At 45.8% G+C, this 17,705-nt stretch overlaps 1 protein-coding gene and 1 non-coding gene across 2 annotated transcripts in view; both read left to right on the top strand.

The window, feature by feature from the left end:
* The window catches only part of LOC126150913 (lens fiber major intrinsic protein-like), a 143,596-nt gene that overhangs the window by 54,158 nt on the left and 71,733 nt on the right, over window positions 1–17,705 (top strand). The gene's annotated exons all lie outside the window — the stretch shown is intronic.
* Window positions 2,375–2,449, top strand: Trnas-uga (transfer RNA serine (anticodon UGA)). The gene has a single exon. It is a non-coding gene; the product is annotated as a tRNA-Ser (tRNA).

Genomic DNA, 17,705 nt, shown 5'->3' with positions numbered 1-17,705 from the left:
TGGAGAACATGCTGGCCACTCTAGTCGAGAGATGTCGTTATCCTGAAGGAAGTCATTCACAAGATGTGCAAGATGGGAACGCGAATTGTCGTCCATGAAGACGAATGCCTCGCCAATATGCTGCCGATATTGTTACACTATCGGTCGGAGGATGGCATTCACGTTTCGTATAGCCGTTACGGCGCGTTCCATGATCACCAGCGGCGTACGTCGGCCCCACATAATGCCACCTCAAAACGGCAGGGAACCTCTACCTTGCTGCGCTCGCTGGACAGTGTGTAAGGTGTTCAGCCAGACCACGTTGCCTCCAAACACGACTCCGACGATTGTCTCGTTGAATGCATATGCGACACTTATCGGTGAAGAGAACGTGATGCCAATCCTGAGCGGTCCATTCGGTATGTTGTGGGGCCCATCTCTACCGCGCTTCATGGTGTCGTGGTTGCAAAGACGGACCTCGCCATAGACGCCGCGAGTGAAGTTGCGCATCATGCAGCCTATTGCGCACAGTTTGAATCGTAACACGACGTCCTGTGGCTGCACGAAAAGCATTACTCAACATGGTTACGTTGCTGTTAGGGTTCCTCCGAGCCATAATCCATAGGTAGCGGTTATCCATTGCAGCAGTAGCCCTTGGGCGGCCTGAGCGAGACATGTCATCGACAGCTCCTGTCTCTCTGTACCTCCTCCATGTCCGAACAACAACGCTTTGGTTCACTCCGAGACTCCTGGTCACTTCCCTTGTTGAGAGACCTTCCTGGCACAAAGTAACAACGCGGACGCGATCGAACCGCGGTATTGACCGTCTAGGCATCGTTGAACTACAGACAAGACGAGCCATATACCTCCTTCCTGGTGGAATTACTGGAACTGATCGGCTGTCGGACCCCTTCAATCTAATACGCGCTGCTCATGCATGGTTGTTTACATTTATGGGTGGGTTTAGTGACATCTCTGAACAGTCAAATGGACTGTGTCTGTGATACAATATCCACAGTCAACCTCAGTCTTCAGGAGTTCTGGGAACCTGGGTGATGCAAAACTTTTTTGATGTGTGTATATTTCTGCTTTTTTACCATTATGCTAAAAGTTGTTAGACCAGTATTAGGTCATATCTGTTAGGGCAGTCCAAAGCAGGTAAACAAGACTAACGCATGTCTTGAAGATGTGACTATATCGTTTCAGATACAAGATCGAAGTTACAGCATTCTACGGAAGCTAGTTTGGGCCATTGATGGGATCGTGCATACCCATCGGAGTCCGCCCCCTCAGCATCAGCTAACGCCTGAAGATGGCGTACTGCGCCACTGAAACTGGTTGCCACGCAATAAAATAACAGCACAACGACGACTGCAGGTGTTTCATTTTATTACGTAAGTCAACAGGAGAGGTCGCGTGGAACATTGATCACAAGGATGAACATACAAAATCTAAGAGGTTTTCGTCTTACATAAAATCAGTAAGCGGCTCGAAACCAGCTATTCATTCAATCAGTGACAGTACTGGCACCGAAAGGGAAGATAAAAGAGACAAGGTCGAAATACTGAATTGGGTCTTCCGAAATTGTTTCGTCTTGGGAGAAGGTAACAGTCCCTCCTTTCAATCGTCGTACGAACGTCGAAATAGCGGATATTGCGATAGTCGATGGCGGAGTAGAGATGCAACTGACACTCATTTAGTAGTGGAAAGGCATCATGACCAGATGAGATAGGTAGAATTCTACAAAGATTTTGCAAAAGAACTTGCTCCTGTTCTATCAGCAGTTTACAGTGGTGCCCTTGGACAACGAAGCGTACCGAAGGATGGAAAAGAAGCACAGCTCATTTGCGTTTTCAAGAAGGGTTGTAGGACAGAGGCACACAATCATAGATACACACCGTTGATGTCGGTATGTTTTAGAGTAGTGCATCATGTTTTGTGCTCAAGAATTATGACGTTTTTGGAGAATGAAAATCTCCTCTATATAAATAAAAAATGGATTTCGCAGAGAAAATCGGCTCGCTTTGCTCCTCCGCGAGATCCATAGCGCTATAAAACATGACACTCAGGTCGAAGCCGCGTTTCTCGACTTCAGGAAGGCGTTCGATACCGTCTCACACTGCCGTTTAGTGAAAAAGAAATAAGAGCTTGCTGAGTATCGGACCAGATTTGCGAATGATTCATGACCTGAAACTTCCTGGCAGATTAAAACTATGTGCCGGACCGAGACTCGAACTCGGGACATTTGCCTTGCGCGGGCAAGCCATGTTTCCGCAATATCCTTTCTTTCAGAAGTGCTAGTTCTACAAGGTTCGCAGGAAAGCTTCTGTAAAGTTTGGAAGGTGGGAGACGAGCTACTGGCAGAAGTAAAGCTGTGAGGACGGGGCGTGAGTCGTGCTTGGGTGGCTCAGTTGGTAGAGCACTTGCCCGTGAAAGGCAAAGGTCCCGAGTTCGAGTCTCGGTCCGGCACACAGTTTTAATCCGCCAGGAAGTTTCATATCAGCGCACACTCCGCTGCAGAGTGAAAATCTCATTCTGGATTCAAGACCTGTTCACAGATAGATCTCAACACGTCGCTCTTAACGGAACGAAATCGACAGGTGAAAACGTAGTTTCCGGAGTACCCCAAGGAAGTGTAACAGGCCCGTTATTGTTTACAACACCGTACATATAAATGAGTTAGTAGAAAGCGTCGGATGCTCTTTAAGACTATTCGCAGACGATGCTGTCGTCTATAACAAAGTAACCATGCGAGAAGACAGTATCGATTTGCAGAATTACCTGCAGGGAGCTGATGGATAGAGCAGGCTCTGGCAATTGACGCTGAATGTAAATAAATGTAATATACTAGGGATACGCAGGTAAAGAAATCCACTACTGTTCAACTGCACTACTGATGACAAACTGCTCGAAATAGTATCTATGCGAAATATCGAGGAAAAACCGTGGAGAGCGACCGTAAGTAGAACGACCACATAAGGTAAATAGAAAAAGCAGACGCCAGACAGATTCATGGGAAGGCTCTTAAGGAAGTGTAACTGATCGACGAGGGAAGTGACTTACAAGGCTCTTGTTCGATCGACTGTTGGCTCTTGTCAATCAGTACGGGATGCATACTAGGTAGGAGTCGTAGAAGAGAGAGAGAATATCCAACGAAGAGCAGCGAATTTCATCACAGGTTCGTCTAGTCGATGCGCGAGCGTTATTGAGATCCTCAACAAACTCCATCGGCAGACGTTACAAAAGAGGCAAAACGCATCACGGAGATTTCTATTGAAATTTCGAAAGAGGACTTCCCGGGAAGACTCGGACAACATACACTAATGGCCATTAAAATTGCTACACCACCAAAATGACGTGACCCACAGACGCGAAATTTAACCGACAGGAAGAAGATGCTGTGATATGCAAATGATTAGCTTTTCAGAGCATTCACACAAGGTTTGCGCCGGTGGCGACACCTACAACATGCTGACATGAGGAAAGTTTCCAACCCATTTCTCATACGCAAACAGCAGTTGACCGGCGTTGCCTGGTGAAACGTTGTTGTGATGCCTCGTGTAAGGAGGAGAAATGCGTACCATCACGTTTCCGACTTTGATAAAGGTCGTATCGTAGCCTATCGCGATTGCAGTTTATCGTATCGCAACATTGCTGCTCTCGTTGGTCGAGATCCAATGACTATTAGCAGAATATGGAATCGGTGGCTTCAGGAGGGTAATACGGAACGCCGTGCTGGATCCCAACGGCCTCGTATCAACAACAGCCGAGATGACAGGCATCTTATCCGCATGGCTGTAACGGATCGTGCAGCCACGTCTCGATCCCTGACTCAACAGATGGGGAAGTTTCCAAGACAACAACCATCTGCACGATCAGTTCGACGACGTTTGCAGCAGCATGGACTATCAGCTCGGAGACCATGGCTGCGGTTAATCTTGACGCTGCATCACAGACAGGAGTGCCTGCAATGGTGTACTCCACGACGAACCTGGGTGCACGAATGGCAAAACGTCATTTATTCGGATGAATCCAGGTTCTGTTTACAGCATCATGATGGTCGCATCCGTGTTTGGCGACATCGTGGTGAACGCACATTGGAAGAGTGTATTCGTCATCGCCATACTGGCGTATCACCCAGCGTGATGGTATGGGGTGCCATTGGTTACACGTCTCGGTCACGTCTTGTTTGCACTGACGGCACTTTGAACAGTGGACGTTACATTTCAGATGTGTTACGACCCGTGGCTCTACCCTTCATTCGACCCCTGCGAAACCCTACATTTCAGCAGGATAATGTGCGACCGCATGTTGCAGGTCCTGTACTGGCCTTTCCGGATACAGAAAATGTTCGACTGCTGCCCTGGCCAGCACATTCTCCAGATCTCTCACCAACTGAAAATGTCTGGTCAATGGTGGCCGAGCAACTGGCTCGTCACAATACGCCAGTCACTGCTCTTGATGAACTGTGGTATCGTGTTGAAGCTGCATGGGCAGCTGTACCTGTACACGCCATCCAAGCTCTGTTTGACTCAATGCCCAGGCGTATCAGGGCAGTTATTATGGCCAAAGGTGGTTGTTCTGGGTACTGATTTCTCAGGATCTATGCACCCAAACTGCGTGAAAATGTAATCACATGTCAGTTCTAGTATAATATATTTGTCCAATGAATACCCGTTTATCATCTGCATTTCTTCTTGGTGTAGTAATTTTAATGGCCAGTAGTGTATTACTTTCGTCCATATACATCTCGTGTAGTGACCGCGACGAGAAAATTCGAGAAATTGGAGCCAATACAGAGGCTTACCGACAATCATTAATCCCACTCGCCATTCACGAATAGAACAGGGTAAGGTGGATCAGTCTGTGGTACAAAACGTACCGCCCACCACACAGCATTAGGTGACTTGCAGAGTGTGATGTAGGCGTAGGTGAGGTACGAGTGCTTAGGAACAAAACGTGCAGGGCTCACAGCAGATCATGAGCGTCTGGAGGAGGCGTGTTCGCGTGTTGAGTGCTCAGAATCGTCAGTTACGAGTGCAGTGGGCATGACGTCATCGAAGCTGGACTGTGGATCAATGGGAACGTGTTGTTCGGCCAGATGAACCACGTTTATCGTTACAACCAGCCGGTGGGGAGAGGGGGGAGCAGTATTATGCTGTGGGGGACAGCCACCGAGGCTTCCACCGGGCCGGTAGCTGTCATCGGAGGCACTGTGGCAGCCGTGGACGACGTGGAAGTTTTTGCCTGTCACCTGCATCACTTAATGTTTCATGTCTCCTCCGACAGCGATGACATCTTCCAGCAGGCTAACGTCTTCACGACAGTGCGACAAGCGTGCTGCTTTACTCCGAGAAACACGACATTGAGCTCCCCCTGACGTCTCGGCCGCCAAAGTCGCCTCATGTGAAGAAGCCTCTGCGACGAATCTCGGACGCTAGCAGCCACCAGCTCGGCGTCCACAAACCTCCACAAGTTCGTAAGTGGCGGCAACTGCGTGATCTGGGAGCAGGCGTCTCGTACCACACAGCTCCGAAAACAGATCCGGTACTGTACTCGTCAAACACGTGGCCGCACACGGTAAACGATACTGTACTGCGTTCCGGAGGTGGACCATAAGGTGGTCAAAATGTTTTGTCTGGTCAGTCTGTAACCGACCTTTCATTTTCATTTCTCCCACTTGTTCAGCAGAAATGCTATCCATGCCTGGGGCTTTCTAATTTCTCAGCTTTTTCACAGCTAGTTCTAATTCCTCTTTAAAGATAAATTTACTAATACATCTGCCTTCTTCTCTTCCTTTTTTTTTAACGATACTTTGAGACAGTACTTCCTCACTGTACAGTTTCTCTCCTTGCAGTTTCATCGTTATCACTCAGTGCAACGGGACTTTCTTCCGTAACTATTCTACCTCTCTTTTATCTCTAGAAAGAGAATTACAGTTTTACGTGCTTCTTCATTAACAACACATGTTACTTCCCACTTCGCATCTAAGGTAGCAATTACTACCTTTCTTTAACCTGAATTTTATATCTCTTTCTAACCATTACGAAGTCAATCTGGAAAGTGTTGCAATCCGCGGATATATTCCAATTATAGGATGTGATTCGCTGCCCTTCTGCTGTCGTTTTAGACAATTCAAAATGTTATAGCTGGCCTTCATCAACTTATATTTCATATTATCTCGATCGCTACGCGCAAACTATTTGTCCTACAGAAAACGATCAACACCTTTTTGTTGGAAATTTTATGTAGCTGGAGGTCACGACTTTCGAGTTATTCTAGTAAAACGTACAAAAGTGACCTTCGGACACAGCTCCACCCCACACCCATCCCATCCCTCCTCATTCAGGATTTCTTGTATGTTGTTCGTAGCACTCCTTCCCACCACTGTTCAAAAATTTCCTACTTCACGGATTGTTCCCCATACCTGAGCTGTTTTGGTCGCTGCTGATTGGGCAGTTATGCCACCAGCATAGTCGGCTACGTTGTTAAAATTAATAATTTAAACGTGCCCGTGAGAGTAATAAAGCAAAACGATTTTTCTACACGTTACGCTGATACTAATTACGATGACAATTCGATCCAAATTCAACCTATACAAGTACAGCAGTTTCCTAGTCAGAACGCCTGACGCATACAGCTATGTAATTGTTTATTTTGTGCTGTTAAAATACACAAAATTGTTTGGTAAACGCCAATTTCGCAATTTGTCAGTAGTCGACTAGGCCGGTGGAGTGATAACGCCAGTCATGGAGACAAAAAAAGGTCGAATGTGAGAAATAATTCGTGCAATCTAAATCTTTGTTTAGCGGTAGGAAGAAGTGCCACAACAACATTCTAGAAATCCTGGCCGGTGGTGTTTAGTGTCGGAAGGTAACTTTTGTAAATTTTTCTGGAATAACTCGAAAACTATGGCCTCTAGCAAAAATGTACCCCAGTACAATATTTAACTACATTAAATTTCCCGCCAAAAGGTGCTGTTTATTTTCTTCTGTAGAACTTAATAGTTTGCTCTTAGCGAGCGAGAAAGTAAGAAGCCATAGCACGTGCGGTGTGAGAGCCAGCTATAGCATTGCGGGTTGTATAAAACGACGGCGGTAGGGGCAGCTGCATCACCGTGTATCTCCTCCTTGGGTGATGGCTAAAAAACGATGTCCGTGATGCAAAACACAACTCTTTGGCACATTCTACATGCTCGTCTCTTTCATTCCTTGATCCCGAACCGAATTTTCCTGCCAGTTCTAGTTCCCATCGCTTCCATCTACAGCATTCATATAATCAAGTAAGATAAGCGGGCTGTCAGAATTTCAGCAGTGAACTCCGTGATGGTAAACTACGCCTTCGTATCGTTTGGCAGTGGACTCTGTTGAACAGTTTTGTAATGCTCTAGCGGCTCTTAATCGATTCCGTGACGAAACGGGGATATTCTCTGCCTCTTCTACTAAACCAACCTGATAAGGGTCCAGCCTCGTCAGTAATAGTGAATGGCACAAGTGTTCTATACGCCCCTTATATCGCGGATGGCTTATACTTCCTGGAGAGTCTTCCAACGAATCCCAGTCTGGCATTCGTTTTCCCTAGATCTAGTTTGATGAGGTCATTCCATCTCGCGTCGCTCCGGACCGGTACTCCCAGATACTTTCCGGCTAATATGGTTTCCTGTGATGGACCACCAGTATCATAACAGAACAGTAAAGGAACTAGTTTATACGTTACATTTCGTAACTTCAGAACGTAGAACTGCGTGCTTCGAACCATAACTGCGCTTGTACAACGTATTATGTCCTTTGGACGTCAGAAACGCTCAACGAAATCTCAACCAACACCACCTGATACGCCACTGTCTGGATCCAGCAGACATCATATTGGGACACTGCTTACTGTAGCTAAAATGTCGCGTTTCGTTTTTTTTTTTTTTTTGTCACAATAAGCCAACTGCCAATTTTCGTTCAAGAGGGAGTAGACCCATACGACTAGCCCTTAAGGATGATGATGGTGATGAAACACTAGCAAAACTATGAAAAAATGCTGTTTCAGTGTGCGAAAAAACGATAATGTTCGACTCAATTGGTTCAAATGGCTCTGAGCACTATGGGACTTAACATCTGAGGTCATATGTCCCCTAGAACTTAGAACTACTTAAACGTCACTAACCTAAGGACATCACACACACATCCATGCCCGAGGCAGGATTCGAACCTGCGACCGTAGCAGCAGCTCGGTTCCGGCCTAAAGTGCCTAGAACCGATCGGTCACAAAGGCCGGCTCGACTTAATTCTAATGGCAAAACTGATTCTGTATTCATGTGATGGTGGACATTAATGAAACCGGCATACTACAGGGACGAATTCCTGACTGGAGGTGGAGGTAAATGGACAGTGTGTGCATGCGATGACAACAAATCGTCCTGGTACACAGTACAGAGCTGCATCGCATCCACGTCACAACAGACGTTCAAAGTGGCCTCCTCGGGATGCAATGTACACGTTTACACGTCAGATTATCGATTGCCGCACTCCTTCGCACATTCCCGCCTCTCTCTTAATAGCGTCGCAGACGTCGTGAACACGCTGTTGAAGGGTCTGCACATCAGTAACTGGTTCAACATACACCACGCTTTTTAGATGCCCCCAGAGCAAAAAATCCAGGAGGTTTGAGTCCTGTGATCTAACAGTCAATGCCACAGAGCCTCCGCGTCCTATCCAACGTCCGTGGAAGACGCTGCTGACGTGTCAGCCGAACTGTAATGCGAAAGTCGGGTGGTGCTCCGTCACTAAGGACCCACAAAGTGTGTCGTGTTGTCAAAGGCGCATTCTGAACCAGCCCAGGCAGAGTATTCCGTACGGAGTCCGTCGAGGCGTTGTGGAATAATAGACTATTGAAGCGCAAAAAATCCCTGCCCACACATTGACGCTGAACCGACGCTGATGATGAGACACCTTAACCATTCCCCAAGGATTGTGGGTACCCCGCATATGACGATTATCCAGGCTAATTATGCCAGTTCTGGTAAACGTTGCTTCGTCGGTAAAGAGGACTGTTGACAAATAACCCACAATTGTGGTGGTCGGGTGCAAAAACTATCGACAAAATCCTTCCTGTAGAGGTAATTCCGCGGCTCATAAACCTTGTACTCGTCGCAGATAACAGAGATAGTAGAGGTTGTCATGCAGGATACACATAATCGTACTTGGGCTTACACCATATTGGTGGGCCATTTGCCAGCATCTTCTACTTTGGTTCGTCTCCGTATCCTGTAGAACCAGGTCCTACAAATCTACATCAGCATCTACATTTATACTTCTCAAGCCACCCAACGGTGTGTGGCCGAGGGCACTTTACGTTCCACTGTCATTACCTCCCTTTCCTGTTCCAGTCGCGTATGGTTCGCGGGAAGAACGACTGCCGGAAAGCCTCTGTGCGCGCTTGAATCTCTCTAATTTTACATTCGTGATCTCCTCGGGAGGTATAAGTAGGGGGAAGCAATATATTCGATACCTCAGTCAGAAACGCACCCTCTCGAAACCTGAACGGCAAGCTACATCGCGATGCAGAACGCCTCCCTTGCAGAGTCTGCTACTTGAGTTTGCTAAACATCTCCGTAACGCTATCACGCTTACGAAATAACCCTGTGACGAAACGCGCCGCTCATCTTTAGATCTACTCTATCTCCTCTGTCAACCCGACCTGGTACGGATCCCACACTGATGATCAATACTCAAGTATAGGTCGAACGAGTATTTTGTAAGCCACCTCCTTTGTTGATGGACTACATTTTCTAAGGACTCTCCCAATGAATCTCAACCTGGTACCCGCCTTACCAACAATTAATTTTATATGATCATTCCACTTCAAATCGTTCCGTACGCATACTCTCAGATATTTTACAGAAGTAACTGCTACCAGTGTTTGTTCCGCTATCATATAATCATACAATAAAGGATCCTTCTTTCTATATATTCGCAATACACTACATTTGTCTATGTTAACGTTCAGTTGCCACTCCCTGCACCATGTGCCTATCCGCTGCAGATCTTCCTGCATTTCGCTACCATTTTCTAATGCTGCAACTTCTCTGTATACTACAGCATCATCCGCGAAAAGCCGCATGGAACTTCCGATACTATCTACTAGGTCATTTATATATATTGTGAAAAGCAATGGTCCCATAACACTCCCCTGTGGCACGCCAGAGGTTACTTTAACGTCTGTAGACGTCTCTCCATTGAGAACAACATGCTGTGTTCTGTTTGCTAAAAACTCTTCAATCCAGCCACACAGCTGGTCTGATATTCCGTAGGCTCTTACTTTATCAGGCGACAGTGCGGAACTGTATCGAACGCCTTCCGGAAGTCAAGGAAAATGGCATCTACCTGTGGGCCTGTATCTAATATTCTCTGGCTCACATGAACAAATAATGCGAGTTGGGTCTCACACGATCGCTGTTTCTGAAATCCATGTTGATTTCTACAAAGTAGATTCTGGGTTTCCAGAAATGGCATGATACGCGAGCAAAAAACATGTCCTAAAATTCTACTGCAGATCGATGTCAGAGATATAGGCCTATAGTTTTGCACATCTGCTCGACGACCCTTTTTGAAAACTGGAACTACCTGTGCTCTTTTCCAATCATTTGAAACCTTCCATTTCTCTAGAGACTTGCGGTACACGGCTGTTAGAAGGGGGGCAAGTTCTTTCGTGTACTCTGTGTAGAATCGAACTGGTATCTCGTAAGGTCCAGTGGACTTTCCTCTGTTGAGTGATTTCAGTTGCTTTTCTATTCCTTGGACACTTATTTCGATGTCAGCCATTTTTTCGTTCGTGAGAGGATTTAGAGAAGGAACTGCAGTGCGGTCTTCCTCTGTGAAACACCTTTGAAAAAGGTGTTTAGGATTTTAGCTTTACGCGTGTCATCCTCTGTTTCAATGTCATTATCATCCCAGGATGACTGTCAAGTCGGTACATTGAATTTTACTTTCGAATTCACTGAACGCTTCACGTATTGCCCTCCGTACGCTAACTTTGACATCGTTTAGCTTCTGTTAGTCTGAGAGGATTTGGCTGCGTTTAAATTTGCAGTGAAGCTCTCTTTGCTGTCGCAGTAGTTTCCTCACTTTGTTGTTGAACCACGGTGGATTTTTCCCGTCCCTGACAGTTTTACTCGGCACGTACCTGTCTAAAACGCATTTTACGATTGCATTGAACCTTTCCCATGAACACTGAACATTGTCAGTGTCGGAACAGAAATTTTCTGTTTTGCTCTGTTAGGTAGTCTGAAATCTGGCTCCTATTACTCTTGCTAAACAGATAAACCTTCTTCCCTTTTTTTATATTCCTATTTACTTCGTATTCAGGGATGCTGCAACGGCCTTATGATCACTGATTCCCTGTTCTGCACTTACAGAGTCGAAAAGTTCGGGTCTGTTTGTTATCAATAGGTCCAAGATGTTATCTCCAGGACTCGGTTCTCTGTTTAATTGCTCGAGGTAATTTTCGGATAGTGCACTCAGTATAATGTCACTCGATGCTCTGTCCCTACCACCCGTCTGAGTGTCCCAGTCTATATCTGGTAAATTGAAATCTCCACGTAAGACTAAAAATTGCTGAGGAAGTTTATGTGAAATGTATTCCAGATTTTCTCTCAGTTGTTCTGTCACTAATGCTGCTGAGTCGGGAGGTCGGTAAAAGGAGCCAATTATTAACCTAGCTCGGTTGTTGAGTGTAACCTCCACCCATAATAATTCACAGGAACTATCCACTTCTATTTCACTACAGGATAAACTACTACTAACAGCGACAAACACGCCACCACCGGTTGCATGCAATCTGTCCCTTTTAAACACCGTCTGTGCCTTTGTAAAAATTTCGGCAGAATTTATCTCTGGCTTCAGCCAGCTTTTCGTACCTATAACGATTTCAGCTTCGGTGCTTTCTTTCAGCACTTGAAGTTCTGGAACTTTACCAACGCAGCTTTGACAGTTTACGATTACAATACTGATGGCTGCTTGGTCCCCGCACGTCCTGACTTTGTCCCGCACCCTTTGAGGCTGTTGCCCTTTCTGTACTTGCCCGAGGCCATCTAATCTAAAAAACTGCCCTGTCCACGCCACACAATCGCTGCTAGTGCAAGTCGAGGAATCTGCAGCCCACAAGATCGCAGAACCGTCTCAGCCTCTGGTTCAGACCCTCCACTCGGCTCTGTAGCAAAGGTCCACAGTCAGTCCTGTCGACGATGCTGTAGATAGTGAGCTCTGCTTTCATCCCGCTAGCGAGACTGGCAGTCTGCACCAAATCAGATAACCGCCGAAAGCCAGAGAGGATTTCCTCCGATCCATAGCGACACACATCATTGGTGCCGACATGAGCGACCACCTGCAGATGGGTGCAACCTGTACCCTTCATGGCATCCGGAAGGACCCTTGCCACACCTGTAATGACTCCCCCCGGTATGCACACGGAGTGCACATTGGTTTTCCTCCCCTCCCTTTCAGCCATATCCCTAAGGGGCCCCATTACACGCCTGACGTTGGAGCTCCCAACTACCAGTAAGCCCACCCTCTGTGACCGCCCGGATCTTGCATACTGGGGGCAACCTCTGGAACAGGACAAGCAGCCACGTCCAGCCGAAGATCAGTATCAGCTGGAGACAGAGCCTGAAACCGGTTCGTCAGACAAACTGGAGAGGACTTCCGTTCAGCCCTTCAGAATGTCTTTCGCCTCCTGCCACACCTCGAGACGACCTCCCACTCTACCATGGGTGAGGGGTCAGCCTCAATGTGTGCAGTATCCTGGGCAGCCACAGCCGTAGTCCAGTCGGGGGATGCGTGGGACAAGCTGGCCGTCCCCGTCAAACTCCCCACCCGGACCCCCACAGTGATGTCCATTGGCAACAGCCTCAGGCTGTGTGACCGAAGCCAACACGGCCTGAAGCTGGGAGCGAAGGGATGCCAACTCAGCCCGCATCCGAACACAGCAGTCGCAGTCCCTATCCGTGCTAAATACTGTTGTGCAAAGAACGTCTCAAGTAATCTGCAGAGAGAGCTGTAGTACACAGAGAAGTTGCAGCATTATAAAATTGCAGCGAAATGCAGGAAGATCTGCAGTGGATAGACACATGGTGCAGGGAGTGGCAACTGAACGTTAACATAGACAAATGTAATGTATTGCGAATATATAAAAAGAAGGATCCTTTATTGTATGATTATATGATAACGGAACAAACACTGGTAGCAGTTACTTCTGTAAAATATCTGGGAGTACGCGTACGGAACGATTTGAAGTGGAATGATCATATAAAATTAATTGTTGGGAAGGCGGGTACCAGGTTGAGATTCATTGGGAGAGTCCTTAGAAAATGTAGTCCATCAACAAAGGAGGTGGCTTACAAAACACTCGTTCGACCTATTATTGAGTATTGCTCATCAGTGTGGGATCCGTACCCGGTCGGATTGACAGAGGAGATAGAGAAGATCCAAAGAAGAGCGGCGCGTTTCGTCACAGGGTTATTTGGTAAGCGTGATAGCGTTACGGAGATGTTTAGCAAAGTCAAGTGGCAGACTCTGCAAGAGAGGCGCTCTGCATCGCGGTGTAGCTTGCTGTCCAGGTTTGGAGAGGGTGCGAATATATTGCTTCCCCCTACTTATGAGATTCGAGCGCGCACGGAGGCTTTCCGGCAGTCGTTCTTCCCGCGAACCATACGGGACTGGAACAGGAAAGGCGGGTAATGACAAAATGGTTCAAATGGTTCTGAGCACTATGGGACTTAACTTCTGAGGTCATCAGTCCCCTAGAACTTAGAACTAATTAAACCTAACTAACCTAAGGACATCACACACATCCATGCCCGAGACAGGATTCGAACCTGCGACCGTAGCGGTCTCGCGGTTCCAGACTGTAGCGCCTATAAACGCTCGGCCACCCCGGCCGGCGGAGGTAATGACAGTGGCACGTGAAGTGCCCTCCGCCACACACCGTTGGGTGGTTTGCGGAGTATAAATGTAGATGTAGATGTAGATGTTAGTCGGAACTGGTGTAATCCTGCGAATAACCTAGCAAAAAACATACAGAATATCCTGAAGGAGATTCCAGCAGAGGGGTCAAATGTCGATCGTGGAAGAAGGAATTTGAAGTGGAACAGGATGTGCCGTAACAACATAAAAGATTTCACGTTCAGTGGTAACAGCAAAGAAAGCCTGCAGATTTACATGATTTAATTAATTCTGTCTCACTGAAAAACCACAATACTTGATTTATATCTTCACCTTATACTCAAACAACTAAAACAGTTCGTCTACATGAATACCGAGAAAGAAAATTTATATAATTATTTTTTTATACAATCAATGTACTTACTCACAGCGGTACATCAAAAGTACGTATTGATAGTATGATTTCATGGGTCCTCAAGATCATTAACATATGAGATAGAACGAAATCTCAAACATAAATATCTCACGTATAAATGAAAACAAAAAGTGTCCAAATCTATGTTCACCAGCTGTGAAATTTGAACTGAGCGCCATTCCAGCTGTCAACCAATAAGAACGAATCAAGGTAGACTAACTCGCATCATACAATGCCGTACGTTAATTTTAATCCCTTCAAATTTAGAAATATCTATTACACGCGGAATTTTTATCTGGCGATTTTGTAATTTTCACTGAATCATTTTTAATATGTATATTAAGTGTAATGGAAATTACAATAAAATTTCTATTAACTAATTTTGAGAAATTATTAATTCCGTGTTGGGGTATGTTGGTGCAGAGCATAGTGACAGTGATGATTAATGTCAATGACTGCAATTTATCAGTAACAGTTTGGCACCTTTTTCAAAACTAAATCATTTTTATACAATCTGCCAATACTTACATGTACTGGCAATATGTTCTGGCGTGGAAATTACGTTTACACAATAGCAAAATGAATGTTTGTCGATTAAAGAAAAGCCACACTGTTCGGAAAATTGTTGTCGTGCTTGCATTTACACAATGTGCGCTATGAGAGACTGCTTTCTCTAACAGTCCATCACAGAAGTCTCCGCATTTGCTACTTTTTACCTCGTGACCGGGTTCCAATGATCCTTGACGAAAATGGCTATTAATGCTCATATTCGGGGATCTTGTTTTATAAAACAGTTGTCATGCATTTATTGTCGGGGTAGGGTAATAGGAATTGAGTGGCAAGTGAAATATTGGCAACTATCGTGGTGCACTTTAAGGTACAGGAAAGTAATGTTCCATACCACTTTGTTTTCATATACAAAAATAAGAAATAGATTTTGTTAACGAAACACACACACATTTAAAACTACCCCACCTTAAGATCTTGCATGCATACAGGTAGAGGGTCAAGGAGAGTTTACAAGAGACTAAACATCGGGTGACGAACCACTTTTGCTGACATCAGCACTAACATTTTTCTATTCCGACATCACATCCAGCCATGTGCATGAAGGCCATGATTTCTTTGCATCACTGCCTTGTAAACAGTTTGTAAGTATAAAATAATTATTTTATAGTATAGTCTGCCAAATGTTAGTTGAGTGGCAGCGAACCCAGGAACTAGTAGCTATGCAATAGACAAACTGGCAGGATATCAAATCTGGAAGCTGGTTGTACTGGTTGTATTACTGATAAACTGGATATGCTGGTGTGAAACCATTGTAACATGCATCACACATACCTAGAGCAAATTTATTACAACAAACATTCACACCATAATCCTGTGACCACAGAGCGCAGACCTAGAATGGAGAAGAAATTGCCTAACAGCAGTGGAGCCCTGCAGCCATTGGCTGAGAGCAGCAGTGCATTATTGATACATAACTCAGATCATTTGGATACTTTTGAGTACGAGCTATGTTGTGACATTGTGATTAGCTCTTGCTCGAGTTCTGTTTGCATCATGACCTACATTTAATGTCAGACAGCTAACTATCTGCAAGAACGGATGCATTTTACACAGTAAGCAGACATACACACATTTGCATAAAGTGCTCAGTTTTTTAACTCGTACACCTGCATTTTAGGAAATCTGATCAGTTTTTTACCAATTTCCACATTTAACGTCCAATTTACCGGTTTTATCAGTTTCCAGATTTCGCGTCACCCAACCAAAATTTTGACATCATTATTTCATGCTGCAGCTTTCTTGCGTCATCACTGCTTTTACTCTGCTTCTCACTACAGCACGTGATCCCCTCACTAGAGTGCAGCGGTCTCGAATGCAGAGCAACAGCGCATTATTGATAAGTATTACACGTAATTTTGAGCTGTAGGTTAATCATGGGCGTTGACACCACGTTATACCGACTGTACATCGACATGAGGCATGTGTGACATATGTCTGTAACACATGTGTGATGCAACAGATCGCTCAGATACTTTTGGGCAAAAAATATGACAAACATCCGAGCACTCAACTATAATGGGGAGCATATTGCTCAAAAGCTGTGGGAGTCATTTCATCCTCGAAATACAGACAGCAAATGACGACACTCTCACAATCAAAGTACACTACTGGCCATTAAAATAGCTACACCAAGAAGAAATCCAGATGATAAACGAGTATTCATCGGACAAATATATTATACTAGATCTGACATGTGATTACAATTTCACGCAATTTGGGTGCATAGAACCTGAGAAATCAGTACCCAGAACAACCACCTCTGGCCGTAATAACAGCCTTGATACGCCTGGGAATTGCGTCAATCAGAGCTTGGATGGCGTGTACAGGTACGGCTACCCATGCAGCTTCAACTCGATACCATAGTTCATCAAGAGTAGTGGTTCAAATGGTTCAAATGACTCTGAGCACTATGCGACTTAACTTCTGAGGTCATCAGTCGCCTAGAACTTAGAACTACTTAAACCTAACTAACCTAAGGACATCACACACATCCATGCCCGAGGCAGGATTCGAACTTGCGACCGAAGCGGTTGCTCGGCTCCAGAGTGTAGCGCCTAGAACCGCACAGCCACTCCGGACGGCCATCAAGAGTAGTGACTGGCATATTGTGACGAGCCAGTTGCTCGACCACCATTGACCAGACGTTTTCAGTTGGTGAGAGATCTGGAGGATGTGCTGGCCGGGGCAGCAGTCGAACATTTTCTGTATCCAGAAAGGCCCGTACGGGAGCTGCAACATGCGGTCGTGCATTATCCTGCTGAAATGTAGGGTTTCGCAGGGATCGAATGAAGGGTTCAAAATGGTTCAAATGGCTCTGAGCACTATGGGACTTAACATCTATGGTCATCAGTCCCCTAGAACTTAGAACTACTTAAACCTAACTAACCTAAGGACATCACACAACACCCAGTCATCACGAGGCAGAGAAAATCCCTGACCCCGCCGGGAATCGAACCCGGAATGAAGGGTAGAGCCACGGGTCGTAACACATCTGAAATGTAACGACCACTGTTCAAAGTGCCGTCAATGCAAACAAGAGGTGACCGAGGCGTGTAACCAATGGCACCCCGTACCATCACGCCGTGTGATACGCCAGTATGACGATGACGATGACGAATACACGCTCCCAATGTGCGTTCACCACGATGTCGTCAGACACGGATGTGACCCTCATGATGCTGTAAACAGAACCTGGATTCATCCGAAAAAATGACGTTTTGTCATCCGTGCACCCAGGTTCGTCGTTTAGTACACCATCGCAGGCGCTCCTGTATGTGATGCAGCGTGAAGAGTAACTGCAGCCATGGTCTCCG

Source organism: Schistocerca cancellata, chromosome 2 (assembly GCF_023864275.1).
Source record: "Schistocerca cancellata isolate TAMUIC-IGC-003103 chromosome 2, iqSchCanc2.1, whole genome shotgun sequence".
Taxonomy (NCBI): domain Eukaryota; kingdom Metazoa; phylum Arthropoda; class Insecta; order Orthoptera; family Acrididae; genus Schistocerca; species Schistocerca cancellata.
Note: the sequence above shows the minus strand (reverse complement) of the source record. Positions and strands in the feature narration are given on the sequence as shown.